Consider the following 18,280-nt stretch of genomic DNA (forward strand, 5'->3'; position numbering starts at 1 on the left):
GGAACAATGGTCACAAACTGACAGAGAGCAGATTTAGGATAGATATCAGGAAAAACTTCTTCATGGTAAGGGTGGCCAAAATTTGGAATAGGCTCCCAAGGGAGGTGGTGCACTCCCCTACCTTGGGGGTCTTTAAGAGAAGGCTGGATAAGCATCTAGCTGGGGTCATCTCACCCCAGCACTCTTTCCTGCCTACGCAGGGGGTCGGACTTTATGATCTGTTGAGGTCCCTTCTGGCCCTAGCATCTTTGAATCTATGAAACACTTGGATGCTTATGTTGTTGGGGTGATCTGACCCCAGCTGACTTCCTGCTCTTTGGGTGGGGGGTGGGACCCAATGATCTTGCGAGGTCCCTTCCAGCCCTAATGTTGATGAAATCTTCAAAATCTATGATGTTGGTTCTAGCTTCTAGACATTCCCATAGCACAAAATAGCAATAAATGTTCGAAAATACATAGTTGTATTATATTTGTATGGAAGTGATGAGAGAATTTTACATGCAGAGACTGAGGGTCCTGCTGCAAAAAAAAATTCAGGCACAGAGAAATCAAAGAGAAATGTTTTTTTACTCTTGGGCGCTACAAAATAGGCTAAGATGCAAAAAATAACCTGCTATGTGACTCCATCCCTTTTACCCAGTCACAGAGAATTTAAGCTTAGCTACAAGGTGCCTGATCTTTCCACCTAGTGTTATCACGACCTTCTCAGGCAGCCCCTGACCAGATCCAGCTGAATTACCAATGGATTCTTCACTCTTATTCCATTCTTTTTCCCTCTGATCCTTGGGCAGATCTGCAAGAAGGGCTACATAAATTTCTCAGGAACATTTTTCTGATTTTTTAAAATAAATTCACATTCTCTTCCACCAGTTTGTGTTTGTTCTCTGTCTGGCACAGGCAGAAGAGACATCAAGACAAAGTGGAAGGAAGTGAGAAGGAGGGAAATCAGAACCTTGTAACCAGGAAAGCAGGGAGAAGGGACCTCTACCAGGGAAAGGAGGCACTGGCAATCACACAAACGGTAGGACAGGAAAAGGTGGGAGGGAGGGTAAAGGAGGAGAAAAGGACCAGGTACTCCTAAATCCCCTTCCCATTCTAGTAATGGGATAGGGGCCCCATTACAGATACTGATGCAGTTGTTACCTCTGTCTATACCCATGTTGGCTTGGGATGGGACTCCAAAGTGACTTGCTTTTGCACATTACCCCTTACATCCACAGAGCAAATGCCTACTGAAGTGCCAACTTTTCAGAGTGAATCCTGGTAGGCAGTTGCTCACAAATAAAGCCACAGGGCAAAATGTTTCAGATTGGTGGATAGCTCCTATCACAAGTGGAGCAGTGCAAATCCCAATCTGGAGGAAAATTGTAAACAGGAAAAAATGCATCTGAGCAGAAGCAATCTGGGGACTGGAAACCTCTGTGTACATTTACTCAAAGGTAAAAGATCCTCCTTTATCGCCCCCAGAATGTGTGCTTGGGGGGTATGAGGGTATTTGAGTGAAGGTGGCAGTACCTTAGAAAGACAAAGCCTCCAATTCATATCCATGCCCTTCTTTTTGGTGACATTTTTATGTGCTCAGTTCAGCCTCCTCATCACCCTGCCCTGTGTGTAGGTCTGTGCTATTAGTAGTGATAGCCCCTTGGGTGTGTATGATATCCCTTCCCTCAGGATGCCTCTCTCCTGTAGCAGCTCCTGCATTGAAGAAATACATTCAGTGTTACGTTCACCATGCATTGATCTGCCTAACTACGAACAATATCTGTCTGCCACTAGTCCCCCTAGAACCTGCCAGTGCTGATGCTGAGAACTTCCTCCCTCACTGCCTTTCCCTCTCTGCTCCTCAAGCATCTTAATGCAAGGGCCAGATGAGACCTATATCCACATCTTCTCTTCGTGATGCCATTATTTCAGCTGCCTGCCCCCATATCACAAACAATGAAGGAAGGCTAGCATCAGGATCTCACTTTCTGTGCTGCCTGTCTTCACCATCTCTCTCCCTCTCCCCTTCTGAAGTCATTTGTCCAGAGGAAGCCAGGGGATTGTGCCATCTCAAGACTGAGGGGCCAAATCCTGAATCTCTGATTCAATCCTAAGAGCATCAGAGGGAATTTGCCTGTATAAAAAAAAAAAATCTGTGATGTCCTCAGAATTCAAACCTGGGATTCTGCAGTGGATGCTGCACCCCAAGATGAACAGAGGTGAGAGGAGAAGAAATAATCAGAACAAAGAGAGAGAACTGTAGGATAATCTTCCATGCAATAATTCATCATTTAAAGCAAACACAAGGAAACAGTTTACCAGACAGCCTGACATTAAGCAGATGGGCTAAACCACTTGGAAACAATCAGGTGTTCCAGACCTCAGAAAAACCCATCTGCCCACAGCTACAGGGGGGCGGTTCTCTTCCATACTTGAGATATCTCCAAGCAGGGTCACATACGTCCTTCAATGCTGTTGCTGTTCTTATTGTACACAGCATTTGTACAAGGCATAGATGTTTCTTTGCTTCACAGAAAGAAAAAAATGATGTAGCCCCTGCCTGAGGAGATGATGCTCCCACAGTGAACCATTTCAATATGCAAGACAGCCACAATGATGTATCATTCCTAGAGATGGACCCTCAATCCGTTCTACAGCCCAGTCCCTTAGAGCCCTCACCTGTGTCCTGATCATGCCTTGTCACAGTCAGAGCTGAAGGCAACTGCTTTTTCCCACAAAACTGGATCATTAAAAAAACCAGAAGTAGATTGCACAGGGGAGGATGGATTCCCCCTTATAAAATCACAGAAACACAAAATCAATCATCGCAAGTGAAGAAACCATACATCTTTAATTCATTTAAATGCAAAAGCAGCCACCTCACTAATATCTTAACTCCTTTTTTTTTTTTACCTTTCCAAGGGATTTACTGTGGTTGTAAAGTGTTTGGGGAAGGGCTATCTCTTTGCTTTGTGTATATCGCCTCGCACAATGGAGTCCAAGAAAATCACCCAGTGTTTCTGTGCCTTGTTTTCCCACCTGAAAAATGTGCATAATAGCACTGTATAGCTATTAGGCACTTTCCCACCTCAGAGGTGTTTCAGAGGATGAACGCATTAAAGACTGTGAGGGGTTCAAATGTTATGGCAATAGGACCTATAGCAATGCTTGGGCAATACATCTCCCAATGGCCAATGCAGGATTATTTCCTTTATATCCTTATCAGGGCTTTGTCTCATCCAGTTTTAGATATGCCCAGGGATGCAGTTAATTTCACTGTTTCTACACATTCTGCAGATGTCCCAATAGGCTGCTTAGTTATTACAGGGAGGAGCACAGTATAAATGCTGAGAGGTTGAGGAAATATTCCATGTTTTCAGCTGCAGTTTAGACTCCTTTGCATAAGACAGAGACACATGCTGAGAAATGGCCACTCGTACTGTTTTATGCTGGGCACCAGCAGAACAGATTGTTCAGAAGCAGAGACACATGAAGCCAAACAAGTAGCGGCGGCAGCTAGGGTCCTTCCATCTCTGCACTGTACGTATTAATGATACTGGCACAAGGCCTGGCCACTTTATTCCATTAAACACTTTGAAATGAATGGGCCAGTTTCTCTAGGACTCTCCACAAATGGAGGGAAAAGCCATGGGATTTGAAGCAGGCAAAGCCAGGTCTGGTACCCCAGAGAGTGTTGACAACAAGAGGGATGACAGTCTTCCCTAGCACATGGGCCCTAGCCTGCTTTTGCCAGTGCCAGGGCTGAGCCAGAACAGAATCATGATGCTCAGAGGAAGGGGCAGCCTAAGTCTGGTAGGTTCAGTCCTGTCCCTACTGAAGTCAATATATTAACACAATGGGGAAGAAGAGGAGGACAACGAAGATTTGGCAGGGGCGTTTCAAACATTCTCTCTAGTATGGAGTGAGTGGACAAGATGAGACACCATTCAAACTACTCACAGTCTGAAGGCAGGGGAGCACATGTCTTTGTCTACAGGGTGTTCATACAGATAGAGAAGTCATCACTGCCTTAGCTCCGCTGCCTTAGGAAGGCTTCGGGTCCAACCCCGCTCCCCCCCACCCCCGCCGATTCGGGTCCAACCCCACTCCTCCTCCACCGCTTCGGATCCAACCCCCCTCCCCCCCACCCCTTCGGGTCTGACCCCGCTCCACCCCCTCTTCCCCCCTGCCACTTCGGGTCCGCCTGGCCCGCATCTGCCAGCCTCCCTGCTCCCCTCCCTCTGTCTCCCTGCTTACAGTTCTGGGGGGTGCCACCAATGTGATCCCCCCAGTTGCCCTCGAGCAGGGAGGTGGGGGGGAGCCCCACTGCTGGGACAGCCAGGGTGTGTTCTCCACCACCAAACTTCCCCAGCAGCGGCTCAAACTTGGGCGCACACAGCCCGGGCCACCCAACCAATCGCTGCCCACCGTCTCGGTGGCATGTGTGCAGTTGGCCAGAAGTGTTACAGACAGACAGACACACACAGAGACAGGCAGACTAAGCCTTTTATTATAGTAGAATAATGCTTATTGATGCACACTTAACACCCCAGAAAGGGTAGCTACTTCACATCTTTTCTGTGTAGTAGATGCTGGACCAGTGGAAAAGTCTGAACATGACCTGTTCTACATGAGGAGGCCATTGCGCATCAGCAACCACACAGGTCTTGGTGGAGGAGAAACCTAGGTCTGGTGGCAAGAAGATCCAAGATAACTGGGGTTACTCTTCCACTGCAGCCTTCATCTACTTTCACAGCCATTGAGAAGTATGCCTTCTGCATCCGCCTGCTCCACCGCTGAGGTCTTTGTGTTGTGTTGGACTGTTCTTCATCTGATACATCACCTTTGACCTTACCACCATGGGTGGCCCTACCAGGAGTACAAGACTCCTGACGGTGTCACTCTTAGAGGCTTGCACACAAGCCTCCCCACCCCATCAAGGTGGCAGTCCAGTGCATAAAAAGCATGCAGACCACTTTCACTGGTCTTCCTCAGTGTTGTCCTTCTCATGAGGTAGATATGCCTGGAGTCAGTTTTGGCCCTGTTTTAAAACCGCTGCCAAACCCTAAAGAAAAGAAAAGCAGAGACAGTAACCAAAGAAAACTGAGCTGAAAAGGGTATCTGCAGCAGGGTGGCTTTGATTTAAATCAAATCAATTTAAATCATAATTTAAACCCAATTTAAATCACTGGTCAGGAAGCCTTGATTTAATTATTGTTTTCTACAAAAAGTGCATTCTTGTTGTTTGATATAACCTTAACGCATATGATTCACATCTCAGAGATAGATGTACAGTAGATAGATGTAGGTTTCATTTTTAGAAGGTACACGCTATACATTTTGAAGCAGTGATTTATTTTGATATTTTTTCAGGTTAATTTTGCAGCTACATCAGAAAACTGAATTGTGATTTAACTTCTTGAAACTGCACTTTTAGAGAGAGGTAAGGGCTTGACTGTGTACAAAAACTTGCAGAAAAACAATAGGGCTGATGGGTAGGTAATCAGGTCTGTTATCTCTCATCTCCATATACTGTTGTTAACAAGGATGTTCTCTCTCAAGACACAAATCCACCATTTGAAAACTGAAACTAAGCATCACAGAGATTCTTAATGAGATCTTTAAACTGAGCACTGAGTCCCATTGGGTAGAGTGGTTTTCTTTAATCTTTACTAATCTATAGAGGAGCCTGTGGGAACCTGGGAAGCTTGGGCCTCTAATATAGTCCATGGCCTGTTGTGACCTATTTATAATTTTTTTCTATAATGGTTACATGAATATATTGTCTCAAATAGTATATAATTAGAAGTTATAATCCCTATTCCATGATGATATCTTTGAGCTTTAATATATCTTAAATTTAAACTATCGTTATATAGGTTTATTTTTTTTAAATCTTAACAAAAATATGATTCAATTTAAAAAATCTGATTTAAATTAAAAAATCCATTTTTTGTTATTTATTTTTTTAAATAATTGATTTTTATCCACACTTATCTGCAGCATGTTTTACAGCCTGTGGGTATCTCATAAACCATCTCCAACACTTAAAACTGCTGTGAGTACTGGAGAGGAGAGCAACAAATCCTCATTGTGTCTGGGAAGACCAGGAGCCAGAGTTTGCTCTGTTATACTAGTATCAATCCAGAGTAATCCCAGTGCTCCCTTCTCTGACTCTCTTGTGCAAGTTATTGACTGGGTGGGGGGTGCTTTTTAGGATAAGGACTGAAGCAAAAGGAGGAAGGTCATGGCAAAAAGATTGGGATGTCTCCGGGCCAACTGCCCTCTTTGGTTCCACAATGTCCCTATTACCCTTTAGGTAGAATAGCTTTGCAATGTGGCACCAGGTAAGTATTAAAGAATGCTCATTCCTTTCCTCCTTCACAAATGAGATTTACCAATAAACTACAAAGAAGCCAATTATGCTGCAGACAGGTCAGTGCTGTTGGAGCAGCCTGCACTTTCTGCTGGCTCACAGGCTGTGTAACACAGGGGTAAGAGGAGAAATAACAAGCACACGGATACTGTCGATGCTGCCGTGTTCCCATTGTTGAACTGTCACTCAAACACCTTGTTAGGCATGGGTGTGACGTCAGATGCATGTCTAACAAACTCTGCTGTCACTCAAAACCCTTTTAACAAATGGAGATGGTGACAGCTTGCAATGCCGTGCTCCAGCCCTCCCCAGTGTTTTCTTTTTTTAAACACGGAGATTAAAAATTAAAATTTCTGGTCAGCTACAACTCTCCCTGGCAAGGAGCTCACAGCTGTGGCTGTCATGGTTTATAATGTTGCATCGTATGGGGAAAATTAACTATAAATGGAATCTCTATGTGCTCTAATGAGCTGGCTAGTTGTCCTCTGTGGGGCAGCATCAAAACTGTTCAACTGTGTGCCATAGTCCCCCTTACCGAAAATACCTAACAAAGATTCTCCTTTACAGCAAGCGATAAGAGTTGGTGAAGAAAGATCTGAATGCAATTCCTGGCATCATGAAGTTCCTAGTGGCCATGGGATATAGCATAATCATAGTAACAAGAGTTATGCTGTGCCAAGGAGTCACTATTTCTATCTGGCTGGGAGATGGGAGGAAGGAATCTACTACACCCATTTCCAGAGTGTTGGCGAACTTTATAAATGCCAAAGGTTAGACCTCTGCTTCTCTTCCTTCCTCCAACCCCTCTTTACTTGGGTCTTTTTCTTCTTTCTTGTGGGGATACTAAGCCAAAGAAGCGGGTTTGCACTTTGTTCCAGGAGTTCTTGGTCTGACCTGTGACACTCAGGAGAGGGGAGGTCACAGGTCTCAGAAAGGCACAAACCTCCCTCCAGTGCCACCATGCCTTGTCACTGTGCAGCTCATTCCATGGAGCAGCGAGGGAGGAGGGCAGCCTCCAGCTCTCCTGCTCCCTCTCAAGTCATTCCCCTTTTCTCCTTCATCTCATGCAGTGCCAGATCTCAAGGATTGTAATATTTGCTTCAGCATGTTAGCAAATCCTTCTCATGCTCCAGGAGGTCACCTTCCTTAATCTATGATGTCTGATTGCATAACAGCGATACTGAACAAATAGCTTACATTTAATCTTCATTTCCTTCCATCTCAAGTGGCAAATGAATTCCTGGACAGTCATTGCTTCAGCACAGGGCTGGGGTCATGCACTGGTGACATTAACTTTAAAAAGGAGTATCTGAAATGGGCTAAAAGGAGGAAATATGAACTTGGTTCCAAAGTCTCTGTTGCAGCAGCCAAGCCAGTGAAGGGTCCCAGAGCAGAACTGCCACTTGCAATTTCAAATGCTCAAATATCAACCTGCCCTCCCTCCCCCTGTGCCCAGTTCTATAATTAAGGGCAGTGATCAATTCTCATTACTCAGCCTTCGACAACACCCGTGCTCTGCATTCAGTCCAGGTGCCCAGGGGAGAGGAAAAGTGCAAGAACCTAAATGGATACAATAGTTAGGTAATTCTGGTCCCTACATAATGGGCATTGACAAATGGGAGAGAAAGCACTCAACACTCTGGGAAAATGAGTTCCCTGATCAATACTTCATTAATGTATAAATATGCAGAGCCCTGTTCTCAGAAGAAGAGCTAGCCCCAGCTTTACTTGGTCTAAACAAGTTCAGGGCTTTGATGAGAGGCAGTGTAGGCTAGTAAGACATCACAGGTTTCTGTTCCTTGCTCTATCACAATTCCCCATATGACCTTTGCCATATCACACAGATTGTCTCTGTTTACCCACTCAGCTCCTCTGTGCACACGGGTGATGTTTTCAAAAGTGCTTTGGGGGCTTAGCAAGCTTAGTCCCATTTCCAGAAGTGACAAGGAGCCAGTGAAGCAGTCCACTTGCTGTAACAGCATAACAGGCAGCCTGATCAAAAGCCCTCTGAAGTTAATGATAGTCTATCTCCTTATTCTGGCTTAGGCCCAAGCATACCTGAAAATTGGAACATAGGATTATTATTATTGCTGTAGCTCCTAGAGGTCTTAAACCTGCTGCACCAGGTGCTGCACAAATACATAGGAAACTACAATCCCTACTCTAAAGATGAGCTCTGATCAGGCCTGGCTAATGCTGTAAGACATTTCTGGGGTTTATGACCTAGGAATGAAACATGCACTCCCTGCAAAAAGATCCCATTTAGCATGCAGTTCTCGGTGCAGACTGACCAGCTTGTGTGTTTGGAGAACAAAAGGCAATGCGACATATGAGTCTCTTCTCTCTGGCGCTGACTCACAGCTCCTACACAATCGCTGTCAAAGCCCTCAATGCAATTCCAAGCCAATGCATAAACAACCCAAATTCAACCATTTCTAACTCTGCAACACAGAAGACAGTGTCTTAATGGTGCACTCTAAACACTGGCAAGTGCTAGCCTTGTTGGGCAATGGGGTCATCTCAGGCGGCAGGAAGACTGAAAAAGCACATTGGGGCAGGGAGTTCCATCTCCCAGGCCCTAGCAAGCAAAGCTCTGTAGTATGTTGGCTAACACATTTAAAGGTCTAGCATAAGCAATACAGCCTTAAATGTATAAGAGGAATTGAGGCTTTAATTTGCTCATCTTAGCACATGTTCAGGTCTACCCTACCTTATCTATGCTTGGCTTTTGGAACGTGCTAGCTCACGTCTTAGCTAACAGCACACCTCTGGATCTGATGTTTGATTCTTGGGTTTGAAAGATGAAGGAATATTCCAGGCTTCTCTGCATTACAGGGCTAGTGCTGCCACAGCTATGTCAGCAGAGGGACGGGGGCAAACCCCCTCCTGGTGATGTGACATGGGAGCAGAAGGGGTTGTTCTTTCTGCTTCTTTCCACCACCTCCCTGTCTGCTGACAGAAACTGTCTTCTGTCAGCACAGCTGTGTCCAGACAGCGGGGTTTGCCCACACAACTACATCGGCAACACTTTGTACTGTGGACCAAACTGCCAGCATCAATACTGCACAAACTGCCAGCATCAATACTGCACAATAGTGCATCTAGCGATTCAGTCCCAAATGGAATATGGACTACTATCAGCAATTTTATATTCCCTTTTTATTTTTTTAAAGGCAGCCAGAAACCTAAGAGACTGGAATTGAATTCCTCCTCTGGTTGGTAGTGAGAGAAACTCTTCACCATTACACAGTTGTTTGAGAGACTGGTTGGTCTCAGTCTTGACTGAACATCATGAAACCCACAATTGGCAGCCTGGCTGCCCTAGTCCATTGACACACTAAAGACTAGTTAGGTTATAGAGACCAAACCGCACCCTTGAACCAGTTGAGATATGTGTACTTCCGTATAACCATCAGGGCAATATAAAAGGGTTTAGTGGCTGGGTAGCCTACTCACTTAAGACTGCACAAAAACCCACTGATACATTTAATATCAGCAGCCTGTGGAAATGATTTCCACAAACAAATTCAAGCCAGTGACCTATAGAAGTGAAAGGCTCCATGACTGATTACCATTGCTTACACCAGGGGTGGCCAGCCTGCAGCACGTGTGCCACAAATGGCATGGGCAGCCTGTGTGTGTGATACACAGCAGATCAGGGAGGGGGCAGGCAGCAGAGCAGCAGATAGAGCAGAAAACAAAAAGAAGAGGAGCATATAGGATAGGGAACAGAGGGCAGGGAGAAGAAAGCAGAGCAGCAGATTGGGCAGGGAACGGAGGACAGGGAGCAGAGAGCCGAGCAACAGACCAGGCAGGGGAAGGAGAATTGGAGTGGCTTATTTGTGGCACATTGGCCAAAAAGGTTTGCCCCCACTGGATTACACCATCTGGTTTGCCAGACTTCTTTTCAAGTTATGGCCAATGACCTTTGTTATCTTTTGTGCCTATTTTAATGTAATAGAATAGTTTTCAGTCTCTGCTTACTTAGCTCTGTATGTTAGTGATAGGATCAGTATCACAGTGTCAGCAACTGGACTGGCAGGTCTCATGGGACAGCCAGGAACCACCAGCATTTAGGTCTTCCTTGGAGAATGCTTCTGTGGAGAAAGCTGAATGTGAGATGCAGAGGGAAAGATCTGATTTTCTTGTTCCATTTCCTACTCATTTTTCTTTGGATTGTTAATCACATTTCGAATGACGGAGGATGTATTAATAGGACATTTCAATTCATAATGTCCCCATCTCCCTTTTCTCACTGTCTTCGCTTCCTGGAACACTGAGAGCCTCCTTCATATTAATTAAAACAAATAAGATGCTCATACATCTCATTAGGGTAATTTGGAATTTAAATCCATGAGCAGTTCCTCCTAATGAATACTGTGAAGGGAGGCGGCAGCAATATCATTTCCCTCCTTCCTTGTGCATTTTGCTCAGCCTCTTCGGAATAACGATGTGCTGTTGAAAGCTTAGTCCTTGGCTAGATTCCAGCTCAGGTAATAATGTTCTGCCCCTAAATGCCTCCCCTGCTCTCAAGAGGAAATACTGTTCCTCCTCACTTCCTGTCCTAAGCTGTTGGGTAATGTTGCAGTGCACAGTTAAAAAGTTGCATGTTCCTCCCTAGTGAGATCTTGTAGAACATGTACGGCATCTATATCTCAGGGAGTGGGAAGGCTCATTATATAATTAATAATATATTAAGGCCTAATTTTTAGCTGGGTTTCAAGCTGGTCCTTAACCCTATGCTCTTAATTACATGTGGCTGCAGCACTGTGCCCACAGACAGATGATTACTGTATTTTTGTGCATATATTCCGTTGGATATACGCAATTTTACAAAAAAAATGGATGCGTGCGGGCTATACGGGGGCGCGGGCTATCCACAGACTTTTTTTCCACGGGGGCCAGGGCCGGGGCCTTGGCTGGCTTTGCCGCCTCCCCGCTGGGCCCGGACAGGCTGGGCTGTGCTGCCACCGCCGCGGGGGCCGGGGCTGGGCTGTGCCACCGCTGCCACCGTGGGGGCCGGGGCCAGGGCGGGCTGCACTGCCGCTGCCGCGAGAGCCGGGGCAAGCTGTGCCGCCACCACTGCGGGGGCTGGGCGGGCCGGGCTGTGCCGCCTCCCCATGTATACGGGGCCTCGCCCTCCATCTCCTTCTCTCACGGGAGCGCCGCCGCCACGGTCGCCGCCTGCCGGGGCATGTAGTAGACACCCAGTGGCGCCTCCGGGGCCCAGCGGGGAGGTGCCGCTTGGCTTGGAGTCCTTGCCCGGGGGTGCGGGGAATACAAGGGAGTGCGGGGAATACACGGGTGCGGGGTATGCATGGATTATTTTTCAAAAATGCAATTTTCCGCGGGTTATACATGGGTGCGGGTTATACTTGTGTGCGGGGTATATGCGTGAAAATACGGTAGATATCTAATGGCTGGCCCTGAAAACCAGGGTTTGCCGGAGGTCCAAGACTGGACATGTAGTTATGTTTCCGCACAATTAGTGGCTGCTGTTTGTAAAGGCAGCCCTCGCCATTTGCAGCAGGTTTTGAGATCTTCAGAAGGAAGGTGCCCCAGAAATGCAAAGTGCTGTTCTCAGCTCTTCTATGTGCACTGAACTCACCCCATAAAATAAGAGCTCTCTTGCATTTGACAGGGATTGTAACACCCACACACGTGAATCGGAGCTGAAGGGGAATTTTATATATAGTTCTCTCCTTCCAGCCTTGCATTGTTCTGTTCAGGAGTCAAATCAGGTGAGTTCTAAGAGTTTGAGTTCAGCCACAGGTTCAGAAATTCAAATGGGTAGGTGCTGTAGGATGTGTGTGACGGCGACGGGGTGTGTGTGTGGCGGGAGAGGCAGAATCATTGTAGAAAACATGACCTGGAAAGGCCAACCCTCTCCTGTTTGTTGGTCAGAGATCATATATGTGTGTACACACACACACACACACACACACACACACACACACACACACACACTTAAGGATTTACATAGGATTTTGCATAGGTCAAAGGATTAGAACCAAATTCAGGGTTTTCTTAATACTCAAATTCTCTTAGAGGAAATTTCTCAATAAACAAAAACCACTGCTATTCCCTTATCCAGTTAGGAGGCAGTGACCAGCAGGGATATGCCTGGGTGTTTAACTCAGCTAAGTCCCATCGTAGAAAGGGAAGTGTTTTGTCAATTAAACCTGTGTCTGCAATTCAAGGGTGGCTTTTGCCATGGAAGTGCTTGTGTGGCCTCTAAGGAAGTCAAAGGCAGGGGTCAGGTGGAAGAATGGGCTAGGATGGCTCTGGGCAAGAGAAGGGGAGGCAGAGGTATAAGAGTGCTGCTCTTGGGAACAGCAAGCTGAGTGAAGAATGGGAAGTTGGTGATTTCTGAGCTTAAAAGTAATGGGTAGGAGGAGAGTGATGACATGCACCTGTCATCCCAATGGGGCAAGAGAAGCCAGATTGACATGCTCTGTCCATGGACCACTCCTGGTTTAGAGCCCCCACCGAAGCCTCTGGCCAAGGCTCCTCTGGGCCTGAATTAAGAGTGTTAGCCTCAAATCTCCTAATTTAGCCAGAGTCTTTTCTTTAATAGCATTTATTCCTGCACCCATCTGGAGTGGACACTTTATTGGCTGAGAATAATTTAACCGCTTTGCTCATCTCATTCTATTTCAGAGGTTTGTTCCAGTTTCCTTACAGTGCAAGCTGGGATAGCAGAGGCCTGCTGTGCTCATTATACTGGATTTGGGCTTCATCCTGAGCTCCCAAGGGGAAGGCTGTCTGCTCACAGCCTGCAAGATCTGACCTCTGTCTCTCTTAGGATACATTACTGTTCCTGCCACTCAGGAGAGGTGCTGGGCTAGGGTATGGCTGTGCAGTTACCCCTTGTCCTGCTGTCTCTATTCCTTCCACTACCTCCAGGTGCCATTTGCTGGACCCCAGCTGCTCATCCATCCAGTCCCCCATCTATTCCCTCACATACCTGATTGCACTCATCCACCCTGCCCAGACATCTTTTCCTGACATTAATGCTGCCTGCCCATTGCTTCTGCTCCTTTAAGTCAATTCTCAGAGCCCACTGCATCAAAGAGTCTTGTAAGCCGGCATGCACATGGGCACATGTATATGGAAAGAACAGTCTGGAGACCACACCTCACTCCCCCCAGCAAATGCTCCATCATATTATCACCACTGTCACTTTCTAGAGTTCATATCTCTTTCCTTTGCTTCCAGTTCCCTTGGATTGACAGCTCTCTGGAGCTGCAGCTCTGTCTGTGTAGTTGACAAAACATCATGAATATCTGCAGCTCTGTCTGGGTCATACAGTCTGGTAACATGATCCAGATCTGCTGGTGTTAACTGCTTCAGCTCCACTCAAGTCAGTGGTACTGGGCTGGGAACAGCCTGAGGGCAATGCTAATAATTTCCTCTACATCCTCCTGGAAAAAGTCTTTCCACAACAACAGTGACACAGCTCCCACCTTCTCTTCTGCTCTAGGTCTCAGTGCTGACAACCCCTACTTCCCATAAAGCCCTACCAAATGAAAATAAGGAATGCAATGAAACCTAAAAGGCCAAGCAAATTCAAACCCTAACACTGCCACCCTGAGCAGAATGTGGAATCCTGAAAGGGGAGAGGTATCAGCCACTTGCTACAGGGGTGTAGGTTGTAGCTGTGTTGGTCTAAGGACATAAGCAGACAAGGTTCTTTGGGAGAATCTGATATCTTTTATTAGACCAACGTATAACCTGCCTGACATCTGACTCCCCAAGTACCTCTCCACTATTCACTCCCCCACACCCAGCCTGTGTCTCACCCATTGACTCCTCAATCTACATCTTCACTGACTGCCTATCTTGTATGCAGACCAGTCCAGCCTCTGGCTTCTTTCCTTTTCATTCCATCCGGGAAAAGTGCACACCAACTGCTGAAACTGCCTCGGCCTGACAAAGGGTTTTTGAACCTGAAAGCTTGCTTAAAATTTTTTTTCCAGCTATTTAAGTTGGTCTAATAAAAGATATCAGATTCACCCAAAGAACCTTGTCAGCCACTTCTATTGATTTGACAGAGAAGGGGCTCAGGTTCCACGGGGATATGTGGCTTTATAAAGGCCCTTGAGTGGACAGATTTAAGGTAGCCTGTCCCTCATGCCTATGCAGAGGAAAAGGCACTGGGAGGCACATCAGCATCCCATGCTAGAGGCCACAGTGCAGGGAGGAAAGAGCCTCCTCAGAGTTGTTCCTCCCCTCTTTTAGGCAGGGGGACCATGGTAGGGATTTGGCAAGGCATAGCAAGTTGGGCATCAAACTACACAAGTGTGTCATGGGCTGTCTGTTCTGCTGCCTACTGGGATGGTGCAGGAGATGCCCATGCACAGAAGAAACAAAGCAAATGGTGACTGCATCTGCATGGTGACTGCATGACAATCTGCTGCCCAAGCTGCTTTGGGGCCAAGGTAATAATGTGGTGCCCCATCATGCAAGGCCGTGAGGATGTTCTTATTAGCCTAAATGATTAAATTGCCCTCTGTTGAGAGGAACAAATCTGCCAGCCAGTTCCCTTCTGTTGTGCCTTTAGCAATGAGTGCCTGGAAGGCTGGCATCCAACTTTCCAAGGAAAGCATTCAAGGAAGCACCACACTCAGAGCCATTCAGTCAGTCTGCAGGATGATTTCCCTTCCTGGTGGTTTGGTTGCTACCCAAAGATTTTCCCATGTTGCTGTCTGCTGTTGTTTGTTCCTCTGTAGCCCTTCACCCACCACTGCCCCCTGAATCCATGCCAATAGTCCATCCTCCATTTCTTCTCCATCAAAGAAATATCAAGAGCCACATGAATAAAATAATCTGCTGGAAATTACTCATCCTGAATTACTCACTCACTGCAGTGATGGGGGAGAAACTGGTGCCCGCAGAAGAGAGAGATCCTGGCACTTGGGACAGTCAACATGGCTGCCCAGAAGGAGTGCCCAAGCTGGGGTAGATGTGTGTGCTGATTGCTAGGGAAGTGCTTTCTTCTCATTTGTTCAATGCTGCTGAGGTCCTCAGCATGCTAAAAGGGCACCAAGTAAAGGCCTTTGGCATGCGCATTCTCCCAGTTTGCTCATCAAAACTGCAGTAGTTTTTTATGAAATCCTGGGTGTGCTACTGTTGTCTTCCACCATTTGCAAATATGGCTCATTGGAGACAGCCGTAAAACAGGAGGCAGGAGGAAGGAGTTTGAAGATAGTTCAGAGAAAGCGGTGAAGCCTGGAGCAGAGGGCTAGCAGCTGGGTTCCAACCACAGGTTCCATCTGTGACCTGGACTCACATCCCTGAGAAATGAAGAGAATATAAGCCACCTTCTGAGAAGGCTCAGAAAGCAAATCATTGTTTAAATGATGGTTGTATTAGGCCAGAGATACAACCTGCTCATGTCTTGCAGAGAAAGTGTAAGAGCTCTTACCAGCCCAGACCATCCCATCCCAGCCACAGGACGTCAAGACACATGTAGTTAACACTGCAAAGTGTGCAAGTAACTCCCAGCTGAGACCAGTTCACTACAGTTCTCCACAAAAGGAGGCAGGAGGATGAGGGCCCCATGCAAGCCTGCAGGGAAGTTTTTATTTCTGTTCTCTCTCACTGTATGTGCCAAATTTCTTCCTCCCCCTCCACCCTTTTATCAGGGGTTGTTCTCTCTGCCTTTAGAGTCCATAGCAGCACAGCACTCTTTCAGGAACCTTTCTGAGGGTGCTGCAGCCATACTTAAGAGGCAGCAGTGGGTAAGGTGATCCCCAGAAGACCCTCTCTTTGAGCAGATCTTGATGTGAAGTGCAGTATTTATACTTCAGTACCCATAGGGGTTAAGCATGTAGTTATAATGGTCTCCTTGGCATCTCCCTATAGACCACATCTCTCCATGGGAAGGATCCTCAAGGAGCTCCCCCCTTCATCTATTAAAACACATGAAGTTTCAGCTTGCAGCTCCTTCCACGCAGAGCCAATTCACCATGCAGCTTGTGATTAAGTTATGGGTAACAGAAGAGCGTGGCTGCCAGAAAACATCAAATTACTTCCCTTCGTCACCACAAATTAGAAACGCTCCTCCTGCTGAGAGAGCCAGGCTTCACTTCAATTAAAAGTCAGCATGAGAGTAGTTTGTCTCAGCCTCCAGAGAGCTGTGACTCCCATCACAGCACCCGCCCGTAGCAGCGGGCTCTGCTTCTGGCCCAAACAAGGAGGAGACATTGAATCAGAGATAGAGAAGCCAATGGTCCCTCTGGTACATGTTATGGTCAGGGCAGGATGGCTCCCTGCTTTCTACTTCCCTGTGCCTTCTCTAAACTAATTTAACTGCTTGAGACTTGTCCAAGTGCAAAGGAAGTACTGCCTGCAAAGGGTAGCCACTCCTTCCAGCATGGTACCCTCACAGCCTGGAAGGAGCATGGGATAAACACCAGGCTGGGGCTCAGCAGGTGGGAGATCTGACATTCCAGCCACATGTTCAGCAGAAGAGGGAGAGGCAGTCTCTGCAGTAAGGGCCACACAATCCAAATCAACCCTACAGCAAAACCCTTGGGGCTGGAACAAGAGGAAGGGGTGTTTTAGAGCTCAGCTTGCTAAAAATGCAGGACACTGGCTTCAGACAGTAATGCAGTAGTGGAGAAGGTGGGAGAGAAACTGCAAGCTGGGCCAGTGCCTCTAAAATACCAGGGATGTCCTTTTCCCACATCAGTCCCACATTTCTCCCTGAAATTTGTGTCAGAGCAGGAAGGCAGGAGGTGTCCTGCAGCCTTTCACAGGAGGAAGATGAGCTGTTCCTCTCAGAAAGAGGGCCTGTCGAATTTCCATGCTGCTGCATCTCCATGATGGCCTGTGCTTTGGTGCGAGAACCCCATCTCACCACAGACTGTCCTTAGTTTCCCTTCTTAGCCCTGCACTTAGCATGCATGAGAATTCAGCCAGGACCTTTCCTTACCTCTGATCAGCTTCTCATTCTGCTGTTTTGTTTCTTAAAAAACAAACCTACAAAACCCAGAAGCAACCAGGGATGTTCCCGAGGCAATACTTAGTTTATATTCACAGTCCATTCCTCTCCCATAAGAATAAATCAGGTTAGACCTGAAGGAGAAACCTTGCATTGATCTTTAAATCAATGCAAGCAGAGACCCCACATTTATACTGCACACATAATTTTCCTTTACAGGTTTGCAAGCAATGAGAGGAGAGATGAATGTCATCAATGAACCACTTTGTACGTCTGTATTTATGTTGGCCAGTGAATAGAAGGGACTGGTTTAACTACAGTGCACACTGCTTTAATGTAGAAGCGATGTGTCTGTAATGTAAAGGCCTCTGTGGTGCTGCTTACCTCCCCTGAGCAGGACACCGTGACACACTGCTGTGAGAACAGGGTATAGTACTGTGGAAGAGAAGCAAAACTTGCAGGTATAAACACAGCAGCCCTGTGTTGTGCTGCTACTGCAACTCTGAGGGCTGGTTCAGCAAAACTAACTGATGAAGCCTGGAGTTCACGTACATTGAAGCAGACACAGTTCAGACACATTTGTGGGATGACATTAAAATGGAGACTGGGGTGATAGCAGAAGATCACTCTTCTGGAATGAAAACTATCCCAAAAAAGAAAGGGCATCTAGAGAATTAACTTCCCATTGAAGAAGTCAAGTTGGTGAATCCTCCCAGCTAAGGGAGAGAAAAAAAAGCAGATAGAGAAGCAGAAAAGTGGTTAAAGGTACTACTGCTGCCTAAGTGTCTGAGTTGCTGGCTCAAATTGAATGGCTTCTCAAGCCAGATTTTGGAGCCGGTTAAGTGTTTGCTTGCTCCTCTAACTTGTGTGTATGACAATCACAAACATACCTGTAACCTAGGTAACTATGAATGTGAATTGCTCGTGATATTTCTTCTGAATTGCTGCATGTACAGTTATCTGGTAGTCAACTG

Source organism: Alligator mississippiensis, chromosome 9, assembly GCF_030867095.1.
Source record: "Alligator mississippiensis isolate rAllMis1 chromosome 9, rAllMis1, whole genome shotgun sequence".
NCBI lineage: Eukaryota > Metazoa > Chordata > Crocodylia > Alligatoridae > Alligator > Alligator mississippiensis.